This window comes from Enhydra lutris, unplaced genomic scaffold (assembly GCF_002288905.1).
Source record: "Enhydra lutris kenyoni isolate GAN:26980312 unplaced genomic scaffold, ASM228890v2 scaffoldscaffold18, whole genome shotgun sequence".
Classification (NCBI taxonomy): Eukaryota; Metazoa; Chordata; class Mammalia; order Carnivora; family Mustelidae; genus Enhydra; species Enhydra lutris.
The window spans coordinates 16,658,227-16,683,620 of NW_019154102.1; positions in this window are offsets into that span (position 1 = coordinate 16,658,227).

Sequence of the window (25,394 nt, forward strand, 5' to 3'; positions counted from 1 at the left end):
CCTAGTGGGTGAGGGCAGCCCCATGGGTACCCATATCCCCGCCCTGGCCTGGTCTGCGGCAGAGTGCGGACAAAGCCATGGATATGATCCCCACATGGGTCCATTGGCTATGCAGTGTCATTTCAGCAACTGCTGGTGTTCGCTGGGTGTCAGACTGTTGCTGAGTAAACGGCAAAGCTCTCTGGAAACTCCTAGGACCTGGATCCAGCCTTTGTCTTCCTATAGCCGTGGCTGTGAAACTCTAGTTGCCCCATGTGAGCTGGCAAGAACTCTGGCTCTAGAATTTCTATTTGGAAGAGGCCTGGGGCGGGGGGAACGGCTGATGGTTGGGGCTTGGTGGTAGGTCTTGAAGCTGTGTTTTCAGCGTTAGTTTGGGGTTGGTTGAAGGATAGTGGGGGCTCTTAGCTCTGGACATAGATTCTGGACCCTTACCAAGAGTGAGGTCCTTTTGAGCCTGTTCTGCCCATGGTAGCCTAGAGTCTTCAAGGCTTTCCATGCCTGACCTCTACCAAATTGTGCAGAGTGTTTGGCTGAGCTCTTTCTGTTTCTCCTGTGTGCTAATCTGGCCTGCCCACTCCCTCACTGGGGAGAAGTTGAAGGTGAGCAAAGCAGCAGTCCTCTCCCAGAACAGGAGCTGTAAATGAGGTCTCAGTTGCCAAGCCTTCAGGAAAAGATCTTCAATCCCCCAAATCTGTGACTCCTGGCCTCCAGGCGGTGTGATCCAAGCACAACAGAGAGCTGGCGGTTATGCAGTGTCCTCCGGTGCCAAGTTTTCAGAGCGGGAGCCATGGCGGTCACAGTTACTCAATCAGCCCTCAGACCTGAAGGAAAGTTGACCCCTTTAGTATGTGATTTGTATTCCTTTATGCTATCTTAGCTTGAAAAGCAGTTGGAAATGACCATGTATCTGTAATCCTCAGCAGTTGTCTCTTAGACCTTGGTTTTTCTTCTGGTAAACATTACCTTTTCCCTTTGACTGGGAGGAGAGGGCAAGGCAGAATGATGAAGCAAATTGTCTGGCATCCCCTTGCTTTGTGGCTTTGCTCACACGTCTTTGCCCTGTTATTCTCCCTCCTTGTCCTGGCTTCCAGCCATCTAGTACCTGTCCTTGAAGCCCTGCCTCCTCCCAACTGTCTGTCTGCTCCAGCCCCCAGAGCTCATCTTTGAAAACCTAGCCCATTTTTGTTCAGCTCCCTTGGCTGTGCATCACTTCTGCCCAATGGCAGTTCTAGTCTTGTAATTTATCTTTTCAGCTACTTCTGTCTTACCTTTGTCTCCCTCACTCCCAGTAGATTGTAAGCTCCTTGAATTTGCTTTATTTATTTTTGATTTAATAAAGTTTTGTTTTTCAAAACCTACCATTGGTGGGACCTGTGTATGCATCTGCATCAGCAGCTGGGGCCTCTCCATCCTTGGTGTTTCTGGTGTAAATGACTTGAGCTCTGTGCCTTGAGACTGGTTCAGTGAATCCTTTACTAAGGAGCTCCTGAAGGGCTCCCCTGGCCAGGGAACCTCAAATCTTTGTGTCTAAGAGACAACAGCTAGGATTATAAGCTTATAGTTGGGAACTTCCTTACAGAGTTTGGCATATGTCACTTTGTCAAACAAGACCAGGTCATTGAGCTTGTCCTGAACTTTGCCTTTGGACCACTTCTTCTTTTTGGCCTTGGCCCCAGATTTGTTCACTGGGTCTTTGTCTTTCTTGGGCAACTTTCCAGGATCTTTTTTCTTGTTGTCCCTGCAGCATAGTGAAGCTCAGAGAGCAGCTGCTCTCATTGCCAGCTCACTAAGATGTTGGACAAAAAAGCTCCTTGAATTTACTTTACATTTCTCTGTAGCCTGTACAGGACCTTATCCAGTATCTTGGACACAGTAGGAATCGATAAATCCTTCTCAAATCAATAGAAAAAAGACTCACGAAGATCTATCTCTACTGGGTCTTAAATACATTTAAGAAATTAGGTGGTCTTGAGCCCTATCTCTAGCATCCAATTCGTTAGCACTTTGTACCAATTCTTATCAGCTTGCTTGCTAGCATCTTTGTTTCTTCCGCAAACATTTGTTGAATACCACTGCTAATGGCAGTCATTAATGGTGCAGGCTAAGGAGAGAGGCCACCTTAGTTCAAACCCCAGCTCTTCCTTCTAGGCTGCATGACTCTGGACAAGTGACTTAAGCTCTCTGAGCTTCATTTTCCTAGTTTTTAAAATGGGAATAATAATCTCTATTATTAATAATAGAGGTCATTAATAATAATGATCATTAATAATAATAATAATAATAGAGATCATTAATAATAATGATCTCTATTGAGATGAAGTAATGTATATAAAACATTTGGCAGGGACCAAATGGTGAGTGCTGAGGGGAATAAGATTTGGTACCTGTCTGTGGGGAAGCTCATTACCCAACAGAGAAATGTAGGCTAATGCAACTGTGTGTCTTGAGTGCCCAGGAGCCAACCTGGAGACACGGATTTGAGTCCAAGTAGTTTGTTTGGGAAGAGATGTCAGGAAGCCCAGGGACAGGAGTGGGGAAAGAAGACATAGTCCACAATACTTTAGTGAGCAGGTTACCACTATGGGCAACTGCGGCTTGGTCCTGCTGGAACCTCTGGGAGATAGCAGGAAGCAAAACTCACTTATCTCCCTTCCTCCCACAGGCAAGAAATTTGGAGCATTTTTCACCATCTCCTGGTACTCTTTGCTTGAGGGTTGCTTCCAAAGGTTGATTTCTCCTGCACTTCCACACAAAACTCTCAGGCCAAGAATGAAAGGTGCCTACAGAAGACAGCCTGGGGACGGGGTCAAAGTTTCCATTGGACAACATGTGGGGACTGTCGGTGGGGTACGGATCATGAAAACACTTGCTATGAGTGATTCCTATCATCCATATGAGCTGGTGGAGAAACACAGTCACCCTTAAATTGGTCTAAGGCGAGGATTTAGCTGTGGGGCAAATGCCTCTGAAGAGAACCCCCACCTATACAAGAGATGTGTTGTGATGGGTGGCTCTCAAATCCAAGCCTATGCCCTGCCCTTGCACACCTGAAGGAAGGCTCTGGAAATGCAGAGACTGCTGCCCAAGGTCTTGGCGAGAAGGACTCCTGGATAACTGTCTCACCAGGAGTCTGCAGCCCTGCGGTGTTAGCAGTACGCAGAAGGGGCAGGACAGAGCAAGCTCCTGGATTCGAAGAGGCTAGTGCTGCTTCACACACCTCCTCCTCCTTTTTAAACCTGACATAGCAGAGGAAAAGGGGACAGATGTACAAAAAGCACAGCAAATTCAGGGAAAAAGATGTTGCAGTTTTGCTTTATATGTTCTTCATTATGTTCTATCTTCCCTCTGCCACAATTGTCTCCAGAATTACGATCAAGAAAAAAAAAAAACAAAAAAAAACAGCAAGGAAAAAAACTCCAAACAGGCTTGCAAGCAGAGCTGGAGAGAATTCAAGAAGTATTCCTTATTCCACAGGCAGTTGTAGAGGGTCCCTTGGGAGCTCACAGCAAGGCTGGCCCAAATGCATAGCCCAGACTAGGAGGTACAAGACAGGGTGAGGTACCCATGTTCCCATGTTCCCATATTTTAGCCCTCGTGGTCCTTTTAAAGCTGTAATAGTGGGGGCACCTATATGGCTCATTCAGTTAAGCATCTGCTTTCAGCTCAGGTCATGATCCCAGGGTCTTGGGATCAAGCCCCACTTTGGGTTCCCCACCCAGCAGAGAGTCTGCTTCCTCTCCCTCTGTCCTGGTCCCGACCCCTGCTCTGCTCTCTCTCTCTTGCTCACTCTCTGTCAAATAAATAAATAAATAAATAAAATTCTTCCAAAAAAAAAAAAAAAGCTGTAATAGTAATTTGATGCCAGCAGTTTTAATTTTTTATATTCATCGTTTTCTCTTTCAGAGCATAAGTGGGGTGAATAGGGTGCCCCCCAAAATTCATGTCCAGCCAGGACCTCAGAATGTGACCATATTTGGAATTAGGCTCTTTGCAGATATAATTAGTTAAGATGAGGTCATATGGAATTAGGGTAGGCCCTAAATCCAGTATGACTGGTGTCCTAAAAGAAGAAGGGAATTTGGACACAGAGACACAGATATACAGGCAAGACGACCACAGGTAGACAGAGGCAGAAATCACAGAGGTGGGCTGCAAGTCCTGCTGACACCTTGATTTCTGACTGGTAGCCTCTGGAACCACGAGACAATATACTTCTGTTGTTTTAAGCCACCTGGTTTGTGTCACTTGATATGGCAGCCCTAGGAAACTGAAGTAGACTATAGACTGTAAGCCACCTGAGGGCAGGGATAATGTCTTACCTATTTGAGCCTCCCATGATTTAGTTCAAATCATGTTGGTTGGCTCAAGATGTTAAAGGGAGTTTCTTGGAGAGTATACATTACTAGAAGATATGGTTCCTTTCCATCCTGGCTGTTGTCACAGCTGTAGAAATGTCACAGCCAATTAGATGGGGAGAGAGGACCCAGGGGTTTGGGGGTGCTGGTCAGTTGCCTCTTGGGAGGACTGGACAGTACTAGGAAAGGAAACAGTGAAGAGGGAGTTGAAAGTGAGCCAAGACTTCTTTCATGTGCTTCCCAGTTTGGGCTAGAGCTGGCCTGGTTTCAGAGCCCTCACATCTAATTGTATGCATTCAGAAAGGCTCAGACACTCTTTCTGGGAGTGGGGCAAAGCCTCAGGAATCTGAGGTCCTGACCATGGATTCCTCCAGCTGGACTCCAGAGGACTGGGTATCACCAGGGGTGGGGAAAAGGGGATGGTGGTTTGGAGTCGAAGTCAACTTTCGCAAATAGCCCATTGTTCTCTTTCATCCTTCTGTGAAAGAGGATCAGAAGTTCACTGCATGGCTCTAAGGAAGTTTCTGGCAGCTCTGTTTATAATAGCAAGATTTTGGAAATGACCCAAGTGTCTGACAATGGATGATTGGTTACATAAAGTATGGTTTAGCCAGACACTGGAATTCTATTCAGCCATTAAAACTGATGTCATGGATGATGGTTTATTGACATGATAAGACGATATCATATCTAGAAAACACACATATACATAGATAATACTTTACACATGTGACAAATGTATGACATAAGTATGCAGCATAGGAAAAGATTCACAAGGAAATAAGAAAAGTTTTTAACAGGAGCTTTCTCTTGCTGGTGAGATTATAGATGATTTTCTTCTCAGCAATGGGCATGTATTTATAATATAAAACTAAAGTTGTTTTTCATTTTATTGTATATTTATTTAGATAGTTTATTTATTTCAGAGAGGGCAAGCACAAGCCTCAGTGGGGGAGAGGCAGAGGGAGAAGAAACCTCCCATTGATCAGGGAGCCTGACACAAGGCTTGAACCCAGGACCCTGGGATCATGATCTGAGCTGAAGGCAGACTTTTAACTGACCGAGCCCCCCAGGCACACCTGTTTTTTGTTTTAAAAAATGTTCCTTTTTTTTTTTTTTTAAGATTTTATTTATTTGAGGGAGAGTGAGAGAGAGAGCACACGCAATCGCAAGCAGGGGGAGAGGAAGAGGGAGACAGAAAGGGAAAAGCAGGCTCCCCAATGAGCAGGAAGCTGGATGTGGGGCTCAATCCCAGGACCTGAGATCATGACCTGGGCTGAAGATAGACGCTTAACCAACTGAGCCACCCAGGTGCCCCTAAAAAATGTTCCTACAATGTTCTATAGCTTGAGCCATGAGCTTCCTCCTTCTTTCTCCTTCATCAGAACTTACTTTTCTGCATTTTTTTTTTTTTTTTTTTTTGCACCGTTTGGTTTCTCTCTCTCAATGAGTCAACAGAGTCATGACAACAGCACAGAGAAAAACTCATTACCAGGGCAGATGCGCAGTGTTGCCGCAGCTTCTGGCATCCCCTTGGGAATCACCTCTTTGGTGTTGAGATCACCTGTGACGGTCCTTCCACCATGTGCCAGAGAGTGTAGGCTTCCCTGACTTCAACTCCCAAAGACCACTCAACATCGTATCAACCTCACATTCCCTCTGTTAAATCTTGTCCTGCTTGAAATCCCAAACCACATATTATGTCTCTAAATATTGATTTAAAAGAGTTATAATGTTCTACTCCAGTGTAACTCAGCCAGCATTTATTTTACTGCTGACTTGGAGCCAGGCCTGGTCACCGAAAAGGGTGTATGCTTGAGAAGGGACTGTGGCTGATAGGGGACCTTTTAGGTGCTTGACACTTTGCTGAAGGCTTTACATATATCCTTTCAATGTGACTGATTTAATAAACCTTTGGGTAAGTGGTACAGATGAAGTCAAGGTTTGGCAAGTGCTCAGTAATTGTTTAAATAGCAAGACAGAAATTTAAATCCAGTTCTGTCTGATTCTTCTACTACTACTACTTTACTCTTAACTACTACTACTAGTTTACAATGACCTTATGACCACTGTTACTGCTGCTGCTGCTGCTACTGCTACTTTACTCCACCGCTTACTACTACTACTACCATTACTACTACTTTATTCTTACTACTGCTGCTACTACAGCTATGACTACTGTTACTGCTTCTGTTACCACCACTGCCGCCACCACCACCACTACTACTGTTACCACTACCACTCCTCCTCCTCTAGATCCCTTACAGTGCAAAGTAGTTTCCATTACACAGTGCTCAGTTAACAATATGTTATAGTTTACTTAACTATTCCTTATTTTGAACTAGGTACTTTGAAGTATTTCCACTATTATAATAAGACACTGTTATCAAATATACAGAGCTTGTGCTGACCTTTAAAACAGGCTTTACAGGGGCACCTGGGTGGCTCAGTGGGTTGGGCCTCTGCCTTCGGCTTGGTTCATGATCTCAGGGTCCTGGGATTGAGTCCTGCATCAGGCTCTCTGCTCAGTGGGGAGCCTGCTTCCTCCTCTCTCTCTCTCTCTGACTACTTGTGATCTCTCTCTGTCAAATAAATAAATAAAATCTAAAAAGAAAAAAAGATTTTACAAATTCATATACATTATATGTGTGAGAAAAAAGACCAGAAGAAAATACAATAAACATCTGACAACAAATACATATAGGGAGTGGGTTTGAGCATGGGAAGCTGAGGGAAAATAACTTTTACTTTGAAAAAAGTAGACTTTAATTTTAGAGCAGTTTTAGGTTAACAGGAAAACTGCAGGGACGGTACAGAGATTTCCCATATATCCCCAATCCGTCTCCCCTCCAGGCTCCTCTACTATCAACATCTCCCACCAGAGAGCTACATTTGTTACAGTCAATGAACTCACATTGGAAGGATATATTGGTTGCTTCCAAGTTTTGGCAAGGACATCTTGGTTTGCTTCCAAGTTTTGAATAAAGCTGCTATAAACATCCATCTGCAGGTTTTTGTGTGGACATGTTTTCAGCTCATTTGGGTAAATACCAAGGAGCACAATTGCTGGGTTGTATGGTAAGAGTATAGTTTTGTAGGGAGCTTCCAAACTGTCTTCCAAAGTCTTTGCATTTTGCATTCCTACCAGCAACAAATGAGAGTTTCCATTGCTCCAGATCACTGTCAGCATTTGGTGCTGTTAGCATTTTGGATCTGACCATTCTAATAGGTGCGTAGTGGTATCTCATTACTGTTTTGGTTTGCAATTCCCTAATGATATATGCTTATTTTCCACTGAGGTGTCTGTTCAGGTCTTTTTTCCCATTTTTAAGTCAAGTTGTTCATTTTCTTATTGTTGAGTTGTAAGAGTTCTTTGCATATTTTGAATAGTCCTTTATTAGGTATGACTTTCACAAAGTTTTTCTCCCACTCTGTGGCTTATCTTCTCATTTTCTTGAGCATTTTCACTTTACACATTTTTTTTTTTGAGAGAGAGTATGCACACTCACATGCACGAGTTGGGGTGAAGGGCAAGGGGCAGCTGGAGAGGCAAAGGGAAAGGGAGAGGGAGAATCTCAAGCAGGCTTCATGGCCAGTTTAGAGCCCAACATGGGGCTCTCTATCTCATGACCCTGTGATCACAACCTAAGCTGGAATCAAGAGTCAGACACTTAACCAACTGAGCCACCCAGGCACCTCTACACATTTCATTTTGCTTAACTTTTTCCCCCAAAGGGTGTGCAGTGTTTTCTGTGATGACAAAATTTTTTAAACATTGCCTTCCAATGCGCTCAGAAGCATACAAATAAGCTAGGATTTATCAGCAATACAACTGCTTTTAGAAGGATTCCTGGGAAAAGTAAAACATTTTCCCTAACCAGAGAGCCAGCATTCTGTTCTGGCCCTGTGAGAGGAAAGAAGCAAGCACGGTGACTATCTCCCACTGGAGGTAATGAGTTTTTTAACAGTTTGTGTGTGGTTATTACTGTGTCATGTATTTCAGAGTTTAATGACTATATTATGCATTTATATGTCTGATAGGGGATTGGATAAACAGGAGAGTCTCTGCCTCCCTGAAAGGAAATCCAAATGAATTGGATTCCCTTTGGCTAAAGGAAGAACCTGGAAACAGCAGCATCAGCTAAAGAGAGCAGAGAAAGGTTTAGAAAGAGAGCATATTGGAGGCAGAAAAAGACTTTCAGCAGAGGTTAGACTTTTTTTTGGCTTATCAATTTCTGTGGTCCTTGTTGGAGGAGGCTCCATATTTATGGTCAAAGGCATTGGGTCTCAGACCATCCCTCCTATGAACTGACTGTGGGACTTAAACAAAGTGCTAAGTTTTTGAGCCATAGTTTCCTTATTTTGAAAAATTCGATGGTAACAACATTAATTATCTCACAGGGTTGTTAGAGGAATGAAACGATGCTTCACTTTCAAAGTGCTTTGTAAAGAATGAGGTGCTTGTTCTAACATGTGATCCAAGCATTCCTTGATTATTTAGACAGACTGTTTGAATGGCTCAAAAACTTAGCCAAGCCCTGGGCATGCAAGGGGCATTAATGCCTGGTGCTTACCCTCAAGAACCTGTCAGGCAACATGAAAGGTTAGATATGTGAAGAACCATCCCAATACTTTTGCACTGAAACTTACACCATATAACTTGCTCCTCAAAAATATAGGGTCACCCGTGTTGTTCATTGTTGCAAGAATGTTCTTTCTCAAATTTCTGTGTAGACTGTGGGCTCCCTGAGGGTAGGACGATGGCTTTTACCTCCACAGCAACTTATATAGTACTGAGTGAATAACATCTAGACCGTGTATGGAGGGCTCTCCCTGGACTAGGCTTTATGCTAAGACCTTTGAGATATATATTTAGATATATCTAATGTATCTTTAAAACAATTCTAAGAGATAAGTAATACTACAATTTCAACTTTACAATGAGGAAATGGAGGCAAGAGGAGTTAAATAACTTGCATGAGTTGTCTCAGCTGTTGGGTGGTAGAGTCAGAATTTGAACCTTGATTTATTGGACTTCACTGCCCATATTCTGTTAAGAATACTTTGGTAGGAGCTCTGGAAATTTGTTGACTGGTTTCTAAACTCACCTCAGGGCCTGAAATAAAGAACTTCATGTTGAGTTTAGGAGGAAGGATGGAGTAAGGGCTGCCTAGGTGTGTCAGTTGGTTAAGCATCTAACTCTTGGTTTTTGCTCAGGTAATGATCTCATGGGTCATGAGATGGAGCCCTGTGTTGGGCTCTGCACTCAGTGGGGAGTCTGCTGGAAGATTCTCACCCTCTGTCCCTCCCTTCCCCTCATATAAATTTAAAAATCTTAAAAAAAAAGGAGGAAGCATGAGGTGAAGTATAAGGAGCTCAGAGAGGTGAGAGATGGACTGTGGGCTCGTCATGTCCCTGGGGGAACATTCCTATAGTTGGGGACCACATGCATATTTTTGATCCTGCTTTATGAGAATGGAGAATGTTTTCTGGCTCCCATTAAGTAGCAACCTATTAGAGATCTTGTGGGTTCCCCACACAAGGACAGTTCAGTAAGTCTGAAGACCCTGTGTGCTAATAAGGTAACACGCAGAGTAGAAACCAGGAGCCAGTGGATCAGAGTGGGGGTCATCTGCGATGCTGCTTACATAGAGACAAAATGATAAAGAGGAGACGAAAGTAGAAGCCGGAAAGGGGCGATGCTGGGAGGAAAAGTGAGGCAAATTACGGACAAATGGAGCCATGCATGGAAAAGTTTGGGTCTTCACGGTTCTTGCTCTTTTAAATGAATGTAATTAGCTAAATCAGTTAGAATCTGGGAAATAGCACCTGGAGAGGGATTGTCAGCAGCAAGGAGAAATGCTACCTGCCTTGGGCCTGAAGCAGCAGAGGGACAAGAGCAGATACGGGAACCCCTTGAGACCTTTAGCTGCGGGACATCCCCAAGGACAGGAGCTGAGGCTTCCGTAGAGGAACAGTCTCTGCAAACCTGCAGCTTGGCAGGAAGGGAATGAGGGGAATAACTCTCCAACTTCTCTCTTAGAGTCTCTGATTTCCTGCCACTCACAGAGGCTTCACCCAACCAGATGCCAGAGAGCACGAGAGCCAGCTCGTACTCTTTATAGTGATCAGCAACCTGAACACAGAGCAGAGAAAGATGGACCTGGAGGGGCAAATGGAGAATATCCAGTGCATTTATCCACAGACGCACTTAGAAGCTACTCTAAAAACAACCAAGAGGCTGTCAATAGGGAAGTACTGAATTAACCGCGACACATCCACACTAGGGAACACTATACAGCAGTTGCAAAAATAGCATAGATCAATAAGTATTGCTATGGATGGATCACTGAGACATATTGTTGAAAGGTGAAGCAAATGGCAGAAAGATGCCTAAAAAAATAACAGTAAAATAAATTAAAAAAAAAAAGATGCCTAAGTAGGATGGCATGTTTGTGACACACACACACACACACACACACACACAAAACCATAAGTCTATTAAATACCCCAGCTCTATTGTCTAATATGGTGTGTTGTGTGTATGCATATGTATATGCACCTAAAGTCTGGAATGATAATAGTGGTTAACACTGGGGAGGTGGGAGGACATTCAAACTGGGGGGGACAAAGAGGACCTCAGTAGTGGTAGACACTGTTCGTTGCCTCACAGCAGCCATTTCCCACCACCCTACCTCCCAGTTCTTCCATGCTAATAATTCACATTTTGTTTCGGTATCAAAGGGCAGCATTTGCTCAGGGAAGGAAGGTCCCGGCATTGAATCATGATCTAAGCCAAGTGTAGTTACACCACTCTTCTTTGCCTGTGATTTGCCTACAGGTAGGTATGGGACTTAGTCTGCTGGTGACTTACAGGAAGTATTTCTTGGCCCTAATAACAGAGTGCAGTGGACGAAGAGTTCTGCCTCTCCCCTTCCTGTTTGCCTTGGGTGATATTGTTTGAAAACATGATGCTTGGAAGTATGACAATCATCTTACGACCATGAGAGAAAGGCCAGGAGAACTATAGCGACATCAGTCCAGCATCCTGACGTTGTCTTGCTGTTCCAAGGCAGATGGTATTCTACTTCAAGCTTCTTGTTACCTGAGACATTAAAATGTCTTTACTACTTAAACCATTGCTAGCCAAGCATTCTGTTACAACGAAATACATCCAAGATAATATAGTAGCTTAATATGAAATAGTTTAAGGATTTTCTCAGGAGAATTTATTCATGTGCTGCTTGTGTGAATTAAACCTTTTTTGGTAAAGCTACCTCAGGCACTTATCATTCATCTCCAGAATTGACCTGGTTCCCCTTCTGCGGGCTACCTGAGGCTCTCTCTACCCTTCAGGATCCTTGTTTGCCTCTGACTCTGCACTGTATGCTGAGCAGTTCTGACTGACGACTCAGGTGGACAAGACTTTGGGAATATATCCCTCCCATCCCTCCTGGGGCTGCTCTAGCTCCTCCCTGCCTCAGGCTGGGGAATCTGCTCTCTGGGGCTGCCCTTTCCACAGTATTCTCTGCAGGGGAGGGATGTGCTCCCCCTGGGTAACAGAAGAGGTCTGGGAAGACTGGAGAGATGGAGAGTTGGAGAGGCGGGGAGGTTTAGGCCTAACTGGATGGGATTCCCATGTTCTGCCCCTAGGCATGGCCTCTGAGTATTATAAAAAAGCTCCTTCTAGGTTTATGCAGGGAAGTCATGCTGCTCCTGAGATTCCTGAGGATGCTTTTAAATCACCAGTACTCTTTGCTTCTAATAGAGGTCCTATAGCCTGGATTTTATCCCCACAGCAATGGGGGTTTGTGAAAATATCTTAAAGAGGAGGCTCAGGTTTGCAGTTGTGGAAGGCCACCCTGGAGCCCAAAGAGTGTTGGAAGGCCCTTGTGATAGGCTGAGGGAGAGATGCTGAGGTTTTAGTTGGGGCCCAGAATGGGGTGCAGGGGAGGGAACTGGTGTGAGTTCCCCCTTCCCTTCACGATGGATGGTGCTCTAAAAACGGCGGCAGGGCAAGCTTTCTGCATTCTTCAAAGCAAGGGCAGAGAGATCTTTGGGATGCTATTTCCAGGGGCATTTCAGGGAGCTCTTGCTAATAAGGGTTTCCTTTGTGGCAATGGGCAGTCAGTCCCACGTCAATCTAATCATTTTGCTGAAGCAGGGCCTAGTGGGGGTCGCGGGGAGAAGAGGACTTTAGTTCTTCCTTTGCCACTTGAACTTGGCAACCCCAGGAGCAGTGGTAGTTTCCTCCGCTCTCTCCACGTGCCCTCTTCCTGTTTGCTCTTTCTTTCCAAAGTTACAGAGAATTTCTGGCAGGTTTGCAGGACATACACCTATAGTTCAAGACTTAGAAAGGGAAGGAGAGGACAAGTAAAAGCCAAATTTTGCCTCAGTTGCCAGCTGCTTTATTATGCATGCTTTCCTCTTTCTCACTGTTTTTTGGAAAGGCTGAAAATAAACCCTTTTGTAATACAGACTTGTAATTCACACTTCCCTGACGAGTTACTCAAACTGCAGCCACAGCTGCTTAAAGGGGGGTTTGACGCAAGCCTCATTCAACAGGGGCTTTCTAACCCAGAACGTTCCAATACAGCTCATCTCGCTACTTCCAGACTAGTCGAGGGGCCTGGGAGGGAATCTGGGAATCCTGGGTCACAACTTACCACTAGTGTCTCCACCACAAATTCAGACTTTTGAAAACTCCCGCGTCCTCAGGGCAGTTGTTCAGCTCACTTTTTCAAGTCATGTCACAGAATTGTTGACGATTCACCTGGAAGGGTTCATGGAAATTGGTTAACTCATGAACTTTATTCTACAGACCAGAAAAACGACTTCCCGGCTTAAAATGACCAGACTGGGGGCACCAGGGTGACTCAGTGGGTTGAGACTCTGCTTTAGGCTCAGATCATGATCTCAGGGTCCTGAGATCAAGCCCCACGTTGGGCTCTCTGCTTAGCAGGGAGCCTGCTTCCCCTCTCTCTCTGCCTGCCTCTCTGCCTACTTGTGATCTCTCTCTGTCAAATGAATAAATAAAATCTTAAAAAAAAAAAAAAAAGAAAAGAAAAGACCAGACTGCGGGCGCCTGGGTGGCTCAGTTGGTTAAGTGGTGTTTTAGCGTGGAGTCCCAGGATCGAGTCCCGCATCTGGCTCCCTGCAGGGAGTCTGCTTCTCCCTCTGACCCTTCCCCCTCTTCTCTCTCTCATTCTCTCTCTCAAATAAATAAAATCTTAAAAAAAAAAAAAAAAAAAAAAGACCAGACTGGTTAGCAGAACTGTGGGGAATATAACCCCAAACTCAGGACTCCCAGTCCATGTGCTTCTCGTTAAGCCATACTTTATTAATTTCTTGGATTTTATTTCTTCCAATCAAGTTTTTGTTAGGGAAAATTTCAAACATACACAAAGTAGAGAGCCCAGTGCAGTAGTCCCTGTGACCAACCATGACTTTGCTTTAGCAATTTCAGTTATTGGGGTCAACTACAGTGGCAAGCAGAGACTTCTGATGAGTCATCGGAAGGTCCCTAGTAGTAGCTTAATGCTACCTCAGGCGCCTGCGTCATGCACCTCATGGTCATCACGTCAAGCGTGTCTTTCACTTCATGTCTCCTACGTCATCACGTCACATGCGTTGTTCGCGTCACTCACGTATTACACGTCATCACGTCACGCGCGTCGTTCACGTTACAAACGTCACTCACGTCATGATGTCAGTGCGTCCAGCGTCAGACGTCATTCACGTGGGGTCCCACCATCCCATCACGTGGTAACTTTATCATCTCACATCATCAGAAGCCAAAGGGTAAGTATAGTATACTGAGATATTTTGAGAGAGAAAGAGACCACATTCACATAACTTTTATTATAATATATTGTTATAATTATTCTATTTTATTAGATTTTATTGTTAATCTCTTACTGTGCCTATTTTATAAATCAAGTCTTATAATAGGTGTGTATGACTACGGGTCAGTACTATCTGCAGTTTTAGGCATCCACTGGGGGACTTGAAACATTTTCTGCTATTTAAGGGGGGGCTGCTATGCATGAATGCCCATGTGCCCCACTACTCGATTTCTATAATTGTCGTTCTGACATTCTTTTTTTTTTTTTAAGATTTTATTTATTTAAAGACAGAGAGAGTAGAGAATGAGCAGGAGGGAAAGGCAAAGGGAAAGGGAGAAGCAGAGCAGGGAGCCCGACTGGACTTGGGGCTCATCCCAGGACCCTGGCATCATGACCCCAGCCAAAGATAGATGCTTAACCCACTGAGCCACCCAGGCACCCCATTCTGATGTTCTTACTTGATCTATTCCCAATCTACTCCCTTTGCAACCAGACTTCATACCCCTTTATCTATTAACAGTATCTCCAACAGAAAGCTTTAAAAGATAGTATAACCACAGTACTATTATCACACTCACAAAATTAGCAATATTTCTTGGTGTCATAATACCTAACATTTTAATTTCTCTAATTGCATCAAAAATACATTTTTGTGGTTTAAATCAGGTGCCAAACAAGTCCACACGTTGCATTTGTTGATTTTTTAAAAAGGGGCTTTTACACTGTATTAGTGCCTCTTTCAGTGCACCCCACATGCTTTATTTTGTTGAGAAAGCTGGGTCATCTGTCCTTTAGAGTTTCCCACATTTTGAATTTGGCTGATTGTGTCCTGGGGTATCTTTTAGCATATTTCTTCATCCCATTTCTTGTGAATTGGTACTTATCTGTAGAGCAGTGGTTCTCGTCATGGGGGAGATCCCCCACCCCCGTTCACCTCAAGGACATTTGGCAATATGTGGAGACTTTTTTGGTTGTCACAACTGGGTGATGCTCTTAGCATCTGGTTGGGTAGAGGTCAGGAATATTGCTAAACATAGTATACACATGAGAAAGAACTATGTGTACCAAGATGTGAATTTTGAGAAACCCAGATGAGATACTTGATTAGATTCAAGTTCTTTTCTGTTTTTATTTTTTGGCAAGGATATTTTATAGGCAGTACTGTGTATTTCCTATTGTACCACAGGAGGACACCACGTCTCATGCTAAGGCTATGTTAAGGTTGATCAGTGGGTTTAATATCCCACTCTTAAACATGAGCAGACAACTAAAATTAGAATTTTATCTGAGAACATGAAGGGATAGAAAAGTTGCTTGAACAGGAGGGTAGGGAGCATTATCACAAGATGGCACACCTGTGTGGCTCAGTGGGTTAAAGCCTCTGCCTTTGGCTCAGATCATGATCCCAGGGTCCTGGGATCAAGTCCCGCATTGAGCTCTCTGCTCAGCGGGGAGCCTGCTTCTCCCTCTCTTTGTCTCTGCCTGCTTCTCTGCCTACTTGTGACCTCTGTCTGTCAAATAAATAAAATCTTTTTTTTTAAAAGATTTTATTTATTTATTTGACAGACAGAGAGCACAGGTAGGCAGAGAGGCAGCCAGAGAGAGAGGAAGGGAAGCAGGCTCCCCGCTGAGCAGAGAGCCCGATGCGGGGCCCGATCCATGGACCCTGGGATCATGACCTGAGCCGAAGGCAGAGGCCTTAACCCACTGAGCCACCCAGGTGCCCCGTCAAATAAATAAAATCTTAAAAAAAAAAAAAAAAAGAAAATAGAGAAATTATCTTATTCTTTATGGAGAAGTCATTAGAAAATGCCAAAAACTTTTCAAGAGCTTTATTCATCTCTAACTGATTTTCTTTCACTCCTCCCTTCCCACAATTTTTACAAAAGTTACGTAGGCACATAATTAAAAGAATCACACAATTCTTAATTGCCACAGCAATTAGTTGTCTGCTCATGTTTAAGAGTGGGATATTAAAAAGCCAATCAAAAGGTCTGATTTCACAAGTCGGGTTTGTTATGAGACTCATTGTAGAGTTATCTGGCTATATTGTTTTTTAGGGATTTTTCCCTAAAAAATGCTAGAATGTCAGAATGTTTGTTTTTCTTCTTGGGCCAATAAGATTACCTAGAGAAGAGTTTTCCAGTCTTTTGGCTGGAAGAGAAAGGCCTGGTTGCCAGGATTCCAGGAGCCAAGTGGGGCTAGAGGGCTGTAAGTCTCAACCTTCAGTATGTGGACTTTGCTGTTTGTTTCTTTTTATAATTCCCTTCTCGTCTTTTGGGCCTGCTGTTCTCCAGTCCCCAGACCCTCTGTTAACTTCTTCAGAGAGGAAACCTAAGTCTAATGGCAGGGTTATGGAAAACCAGTTGCCTAGTTGTATAGAGCTGCTAGGAACCTAAGGATCAAACTGTTTTATTAACATATACTTGTCATAATATATATAGCACTTATTTATAATGTACAATTTTATAATTTTGTATATACTCATGATATCATCATCACAGTCAAGATAATGAACATATTAAGTACTACTACTCTTTCCTCTTCATCCCCAGAAAACTACTGATTTGCTGTATGTTACTATAGATCACTTTGCATTTTCTATTCAAATTTTGTATAAATTGAATCATACATTTTGTGTGCTCTCTCTCTCTCTCCTTTTTTTTTTTTTTTTTTTTTTTGTGGTGGGTTTTTTTTTTTTTTTTTTTTTTTATTTTTTTTTTTTTTTTTTTTTTTTTTTTTTTTTTTCTTTTTTTTTTTTTTTTTTTTTGTGGAGAGAGGTTCTGGCTTTTTTCACTCAGTATAATTATTTTGAGATTCATCTATGTTGTTGAGCATATCAGTAGTTCATTTCTTTTTATTGCCAAGTGGTATCTCATTGTGTTGACATGCCACAATTTGTTTATTCATTCACTTGTTGATGAATATTTGGATTGTGTCCGATTTGGGGTTATTACAAATAAAGCTGCTATGCATGTTCATGTACAAGTTGTTGTGTCAACATAGTTTCTCATTTTTTTTTTTAAAAGCTTTATTTCTTTTAGAGAGAATGAAAGCATGAGAGGGAGGGGCAGAGGGAGAAGAAGAAAGAAGAGGGAGAAGGGAGAAGAAGGGAGAAGAAAAGAGAATTTCAAGCACATTCCTTACGGAGCACAGAGCCCCCACAGAGCTCGATCTCACTTCCCTGAGATCAGGACCTGATCCGAAACCAAAAGCCGGGCGCTTAAACAGATTGCGGCAACCAGGCACCCCCAGTTTTTCATCTTTCTTCAGTTAACACCTTGGAGTGGAATGGCTGGGCCACGTGGTAGGTGTATGTTTGACTTTGAGTGAAACTGTCATACTGTTTTCCAAAGTGGTTGCACTGTTTTGCATTCCCACCGGCAACGAATGAGAACATTCTAATTATTCAGCATCTTTGCCAACACATGATTTGGTCAGTCATTTAAATTTTAAACACTCTAGCAAGTGTATAACAGTATCTTATTGTGGTTTAATTTGCATTTTCTGATGGCTAACGATGGTGAGCATCTCTGCATGTGCTTATTTGCCATCTGTATCTTCTTTGGTGAATGGTCTGTTCAAATCCCTTGCCCACTTAAAAAATCTGATTACTTTGTTTTCTTATTGAGTTTTAAGATTTCTTCACATATTTTAGATACAAATCCTTTATCATATGTGTGACTTACATGTATTTACTCTCAGTCTGTGGCTTGTCTTTTTTATTCTCTTAACAATGTATTTCAAAGAGCAGATGTTCTTAATTTTGATGAAGTCCAGTTTATCAAATTTTTTTTCTTTTATTGATTTTGTTTTGGTGTTGCACCTAAGAAATCTTTGTTCAACTCAGGGTCACAAAGATTTTCTCCTGTTTTCTTCTAAAAGTTTATACTTTTAGGTTTTATTTAGATTTAGGTCTGTGACCCATTTTGAGTTAATTTTTTCAATGTAGTATGAAGTGTGGGTCAAAGTTCTGTTTTCTGTATATGGATATCCAGCTGTTCCAGGGCCATTTGTCAAAACGACCTTGATTTCCCCATTAAATTGCCTTTGTACTTTTGCAAGTTTTTTTTTTTTTTTGGATACTCTCTTCTGTTTTGTTGTTCTACTTGTCTATCTTGAATTTAATGCCACATAGTCTTGATTATTATAACCATATACTAAATTTTGAAGTTAGGTAGTGTAAATCATCCACATTTCAAAGTCAAATTGGCTGTTATATTGTCTTTTGCATTTCTAAATGAATTATAGAATCAGCTTGTCAACTAAAAAAATTTATATTGTTAATATAAAAGTTAACAATATAAAATGTAAAGGTATAATGTATACATGTATATGTATAATATAATGTAATGTAAAAAGCCTGCTGGTTTTTTGACTGGGATTGTGTTGTATCCAAAGATCATGGGGGGGAAATGTACATCTTAGCAATATTGAATATTCCAATGTAAGAAAACAGTATATCTCTCTTTAAGTATCCTTTCATTTCTCCCCATAATGTTTTGTAGTTTTCATTGCACATCTTTTGTCTTATTTATCCGTAAGAGTTTCATATTTTTAGATGGTATTGTATTATATTTTAAATTCTATTTCTCTCTATTGTTGCTGGTATGTAGTAATATAATTGGATTTTTTACATTGCTTTTATGCACGGAAACTTTGCCAAACTCATTATTAATTCTAGTAGCTATTCTTGTAGATTGCATAGGATTTTCTACATAGACAATCGTGTCATCTGCAAATAAAGATGGTTTTATTTCTTTCTTTCCAATCTGGAAACCATTTTTTCTTTTTCCTGCCTATTGTACTGGCTAGAACCTCCAGTTCAATGTTGGGAATATGGGAATAAGTGATGAAAGCAGACATCCTTTACTTGTTCTGATGTTAGGGGGAAGGTAATCAGTCTTTCACCATTAAGCATGATGTTGGCTATTGGTGTTTTTTGTTTTTTATTTTATTTTATTTTTTTAAAGATTTTATTTATTTATTTGACAGAGATTACAAGTAGGCAGAGAGGCAGGGAGAGAGAGAGAGAGGAGGAAGCAGGCTCCCTGCCGAGCAGAGAGCCCGATGCGGGGCTCGATCCCAGGACCCTGAGATCATGACCTGAGCTGAAGGCAGAGGCTCAACCCACTGAGCCACCCAGGCACCCATTTTTTTTTTTTTAATTTTAAGACTTTATTTATTTATTTGACAGAGAGATAGAGAGAAAGAGATCACAAGCAGGGGGACCTGGCAGGCAGAGAGAGAGGGAGAAGCAGGCTCCCTGCTGAGCAAGGAGCCCAATGCGGGACTCATTCCCAGCATCCTGGGATCATGACCTGAGCGGAACACAGACACTTAACTGACTGAGCCATCCAGGCATCCCATGTATGTTGGTTTTTCATAGGGTTTTTTTTTTTTAAATCAGGTTGCAGAAGTCCCCATCTATTCCTACTTTGAAATGAAATGAAAGTTAGATTTTGTTAAATGCTTTTCTTGCCTCTGTTGAGATGGTCACGTGGTTTTTCTTTTGTAGCGTGTTAATATTGTGAGTTAAACATATTGATCTACAAATGTTAAATCAACCTTGCAATCCTGGGATAAGGCCTACTTGGTCATAATATATTATTCTTTCTATATATTATTGGAATCAATTTGCTAAAATTTTAAGAAATTCACATCCATGTTCATGCAGAACACTGGTGTGTGGTTTTCTTTTCTTACAGCGCCTTTGGCTTGATATCACAGAGTGCTGGCTTCCTATGTTTCCTTCCCTTCTCTTTAACTTTTTGGAAGAGTGTGTAGAATTAGTATTACTTCTTTAAACTTTTGATATTATGACTTCCCTTCTGCTTACTTTGGGTTTCATTTGCTCTTTGTTTTCTGGATTCTTAAGTTGGAAGGAACTGAGGTTGTTGATTTGAGACTTTCTTCTGTTTATTTTCCCTAATTTAGGCATTTGATGCTATAGATTTCCCTCTAAGTTCTGCTTCAGTTGTATTCCACAAATTCTGACATATTGTGTTTTCATTTTCCTTCAATTCAAAGTATTTCCTAATGTCTCTTTTTATTTCTTCTTTGACACATAGGTTAAGAATTGTACCATTTGGTTTTCAAATATTTGGGATTTTTAAGGTATGTTTTCCTAAAGATTTCTATCTTAATTTCATTTTGGGCATAGAGCATACTTTGTTTGACTTAAGTCCTTTTAAATTCATTGAGATTGTTTTACGGCCCAGAATATGGACTCTTCTAGTAAATGATCATTTTGCATTAAAGAGAATGTGTGTTCTACCAATCTTAGGTGAAAATAGAAACAGTCTCAAGATGGTAAGTTGGGATAGTCACGGAGCACATCTTCATTTCCTTCTCTCAGTGATGGCTGCACTTTGTTGCCTAATATCTAGCGTCTTGAGAACGATTGTTTTATCTATTTTGTCTCTTTTATTAATTGTGTCCAGTAGGAGGCTAAATCTGGTCTCTATTCTTCCATCTCTGCCTAAGTAGAAGTCTCTGTGAGCTGCTTTTAATTTGGTTTTCAATCAAAATTCCTTTGAGTCCTATCTTAACCTTCTACTTCAGAAGTATCTGGTTCTGACAATTTCTGAGGCTTTTGGAGTGGGGGAGGATTCTGAGATGTCCTTGTGCCATTTCTTGGCTTTCCTCACTACTGGCTCTGAAATTTCATAAATATCCAAGGAGAGTCATTGAAGCAGAGGTGGAGCTACACAGGAAATACTGAAATTGGACAGTTGTGGCTGAGCTGGTCATTTTCTCATGAGACTGCATTGCCTGGAACAGAGGCTCACACTCGCATACCAACTAGAGCCCCGCAAGGAGGGGAAATGAAGGAGACAAATGCACAGCACTGGTGCAAGACAGGGGGGTGGAAAGGTGTTGACATAACTCACCAGATTAAAAGCAGCTCACAGAGACTTCCACTTAGGCTGAGATGGAACAACAGAGACCTTTAGACATCTCTGCTCTGGTCTCTTGTGGCTATGCAATAGGAAGGCCTTGTGTCATCAGCTCTTCCACTAATTCAGAGAAGCTGGAAATTCAGAATTTTATGCAGAACTTCCTCTTTTGAAAATCTCTTTTTAAAATTTAATTTAATTTAATTTTTTTTCAGTGTTCCAAAATTCATTCTTTATGCACCACACCCTGTGCTCCATGTAACCTCTTTGAAAATCTTGACAGCTAACCCAAATTATTTAAAATGTTGTGAGAAAAATATGAAAATGAAAATCCAACTAAAGACTAGTTCTGCCTAGGGCGCCTGGGTGGCTCAGTGGGTTAAAGCCTCTGCCTTTGGCTCCAGTCATGGTTCCAGGGTCCTGGGATCGAGCCCCGCATCGGGCTCTCTGCCTACTTGTGAATAGAATCTTTAAAAAAAAAAAAAGACTAGTTCTGCCTTGTCATACTGCCAGTTTGGTACCTTTGGATTTTCATGTCTGCTCTTCTTTCCAGTTTCCTGCTATGATCATTATGCAGGACACTTTCTCTGCTTCCTCGTGTGCCTCTGCTCCCCAAATATTGACTCACACATGATCCTGGTTTGCTATGCCATCTACTCTGACCTCTGTTCCACATGACCTTAACTCAGTGTCAAAATCTTCCAATTTCAGATTTTCAGAAGGGAGAATCTGATTGTCCAGCCTTGGTCTTATTAACTACGGTTGAAGGCAGGGCAGTTAGGATCATATTTACTGGCCTCTGGGTTCAAGGGTGAGATAGGTTTCTATGGAGGGTGAGAAAATGATTGACTTTCTGTAGAAACCAACTGAATCATACGAACGGAGAGCTGGAAATGGGCCGAGAAAAATGTGGTCAAACTTCATCATATTACATGTGAAGAAACTGAAGCTTATGAGAAGTGAAGTGGCTTCTCCAAGTTCAAAGACATTACTAGTTAACAATGAGGCTGAGTCTGGGATTTAATCATCTAGCCAAACTTTCTTCTGTGTTCCATGAGAACAGGAAATATGTTTTTTTTTTAGAAAAAAAAGTTGTGTTTTGTTTCAGTTCAGTACTGGGTTTCACAAATTAGTGTGATCCCTTCCAATTTTGGATTCATAGCTTGGGTCATCTCCAGATCTTGGCTGCAATATATTCACACTAGGAATTTTGCAGTTATGGTGTAGAATAGCAGACAGAGGCCAAAGATCTGATTTCTGTTTAGGCAGGCATTTATCAATCGTGCTTTTCTTATGTAGGAACTAATAATCCTAATGGTCTTGAAAGATTCTAAATTTATCTCTGTAATTTGGCATGGCTGAAGGCCTCAGTTGTGGTAGATGTGCCAAAATTTTACCACATTAGCCTGTTTTATTCTCGTCTATAATATACATGCACCCATTTTGAAACTTCCCTATTCTTAATTCAGAAGTTCTGCATTTCTGTAGTTAATAAGACCAAGGCTGGACAATCAGATTCTCCCTTCTGCATTTTGGGTGCATTTTGAAATTTTTTTACCATGTTAGATCTAGAACACTATTCAGGATTCTGTTTTGTATAGTCAATATACTTCAAGTTAGAGATTGCTAGTTCCATTTTTTTTTTAAAGATTTTATTTATTTATTTGACAGAGAGAGATCACAAGTAGACAGAGAGGCAGGCAGAGAGAGAGAGAGAGAGAGGGAAGCAGGCTCCCTGCTGAGCAGAGAGCCCGATGTGGGACTTGATCCCAGGACCCTGAGATCATGACCTGAGCCGAAGGCAGCGGCTTAACTCACTGAGCCACCCAGGCGCCCTGCTAGTTCCATTTTTTAAAAAAATGAGTATTAGGGAAATATAAATTTCAGAAGCAGAGCATGCGTTGAGAGTGATGGAAATTTTGCTAAAGGAAATCCGGCTGTTCAGGGCCTTGAGAGAACTGTGGCTCAACATTGCCACATAGTTTAATATTATAATGAGGAAGAGATCTGACTTCATATGAAATATCCCAATTTTTGCGTATCAACCACTAATTTGAAAAATTAAAATCAGTGAATGGGCCAGTACTATGCAGTTCAAATAAAATACACGTCTGTCTGCCTGTCTGCCTATCTATCTATCTATCTATCTGTCCATGTCAGATTCTTGCGCTGCTGGTTTTCAGGGTCTGATTTATTTTTATTATGTATTTATTTATTTAAAAAAGATTTTACTTACTTATTTATTTATTTGACAGAGGGAGAGAGAGAGGGAACACAAGCAGGGGGAACGGGAGAGGGAAAGGCAGGTCTCCCACCAAGCGGGGACCCCCGATGCCGGGCTTGATCCCAGGACTCTGGGATCATGACCCATGCAGAGGGCAGATGCTCAACCGACTGAGCCACCCAGGCATCCCCAGGGTCTGATTTAAATGCTCTATATTTCTCCATGTCTTTCTTTTTCTCTTCTAAGCTTTACTTGATGATTCTGTCCTTATTCTTTTGAAAAAAAATGTTGATAAAATATTTGAAAGCGGTTCCCTACTTTCATTGGTATGGTAACAATGCCTGAGATTTAAAATATATTGCCTAATTCAAACTATATGTTCTTCTTATTCTGTAGGAAAGAATGATTCAATGAGAAGATAATGTTAATGAGGCCAGGAATTCAATTTTCTGGGTATGACCTTATGCTTCTTATACCCATTGGCATCCTTCTTAAGTTTATCTGGTAAATTTGAACATAGGACCATTGGTCATAAAGTAGAAACAACACAAGGATAAATGGTGTATTACAATCCATCCCACAAAATCAGTCAAGTAGCAGATCTGTGTGTTTTGTGCTATTTCTTTATTTTCCAAAATGTGTTCAGTGAGGGCCAGCTAGGCACTAGACCTGTGGTAGGATGGGAAGTGGAATGTAGAGTGGGTGCATGTTGTTCTCTGGTTCTACTTATTCATTTTTAAGGGAATTAAGAATTAAAGGGAAGGAAGCCTTTGCTCTCTGGTCATAAACTGTGGGGGTGTAAGCCTTAAAGCTACCAGCAGACATAGATTCTTCATCAGGAGAAAGCTGGTCTGAGAGAATAAAGCCAACATGGTGAGAGGGCATTATCTCTCACCTGGATACTGAAGAGCTGTTTGAACTTTCCCCCTCACTGCTTCTACCTGTGCTCGCTGAAGGTCTACTTTGCATGCAGGAACTGGAGTGATCTTTAAAAACAAATGTCAAATGTCACCTCTCTGCCCCAAACCCTGCTTTGGGTCCCTGTCTCACACAGAGTAAAAAAATGAGCAAATATGTCTCCCACATGACCTGACCTCTTTGCCTCTCTGCCCCCTCATCTCCCACAAACATCCACCTCACTCACTCTAATCCAGTGGTTCCTTCAAAATGCCTGGCAGGACCTTTGCACTGACCGGTTCCTGTTCCCAGGAAACTTCCTGTAGGTATTTGCAAGACCAATGCTCTCCATTCCTCCAAATTTTGCTCAAATCTTCTCACTGAGGTTAGGTTTAATTGGTTAGTCAAATATGATGCCTAACTTGACCCAGAGCTCTTAATCTTATCCATATAGACAGATAGATCCATCTGTATGGATGGATAGACAGATCCATATAGACAGATCATCAGGGTCTGGACAAAAGTTTGTCTTTTATTAAGATACATCCTAAATATATCTATGGCAGACATCACTTAACTGGTGATTTAAGTCTAGCAATAAAGACAATATGGCTAAATGGTCTTTAAGTTGGGCTGGATAAAATTTAAGACTCCTTCCTTCTGTGAGCATTAACCAGGAGAATATTTTCTTCCCCTCCCTCCCCCCTTTCTCTCTTTTAAAAGTAATCTCTATACCCAACATGGAGCTTGAACTCACAACCCTGAGATCAAGAGTTGCGTGTTCCTCTGACTTAGCCAGCCAGGCCCCAACCAGGACAATTCTTAATTTCTCTCAAATTCATTGGCCATATTCCCCAAACACTATAAATTTATGAGATTAAAAAAAGAAAATAATAGTAGTAATAGTCATTACTATATAATAGCAGTAGCCGGTAAAATAGTATATTCTCAATGTGCCAGGTACTGTTATGAATGCTTTATGTGTAATCACTCATTTTATCCTCACAATAACCTTTGATGTTGATGATATTGATATCCCATTTATTAGTAGGGAAACTGAGGCACAGAGATAATAAGCAAACTTCCCAAGTTCCTGTAGGTAATGAATCACAGAACCACAATTTAAACTCAGACATTAGGATTCAGAGTCGATGATATTTTGGCTTTTTAAAAA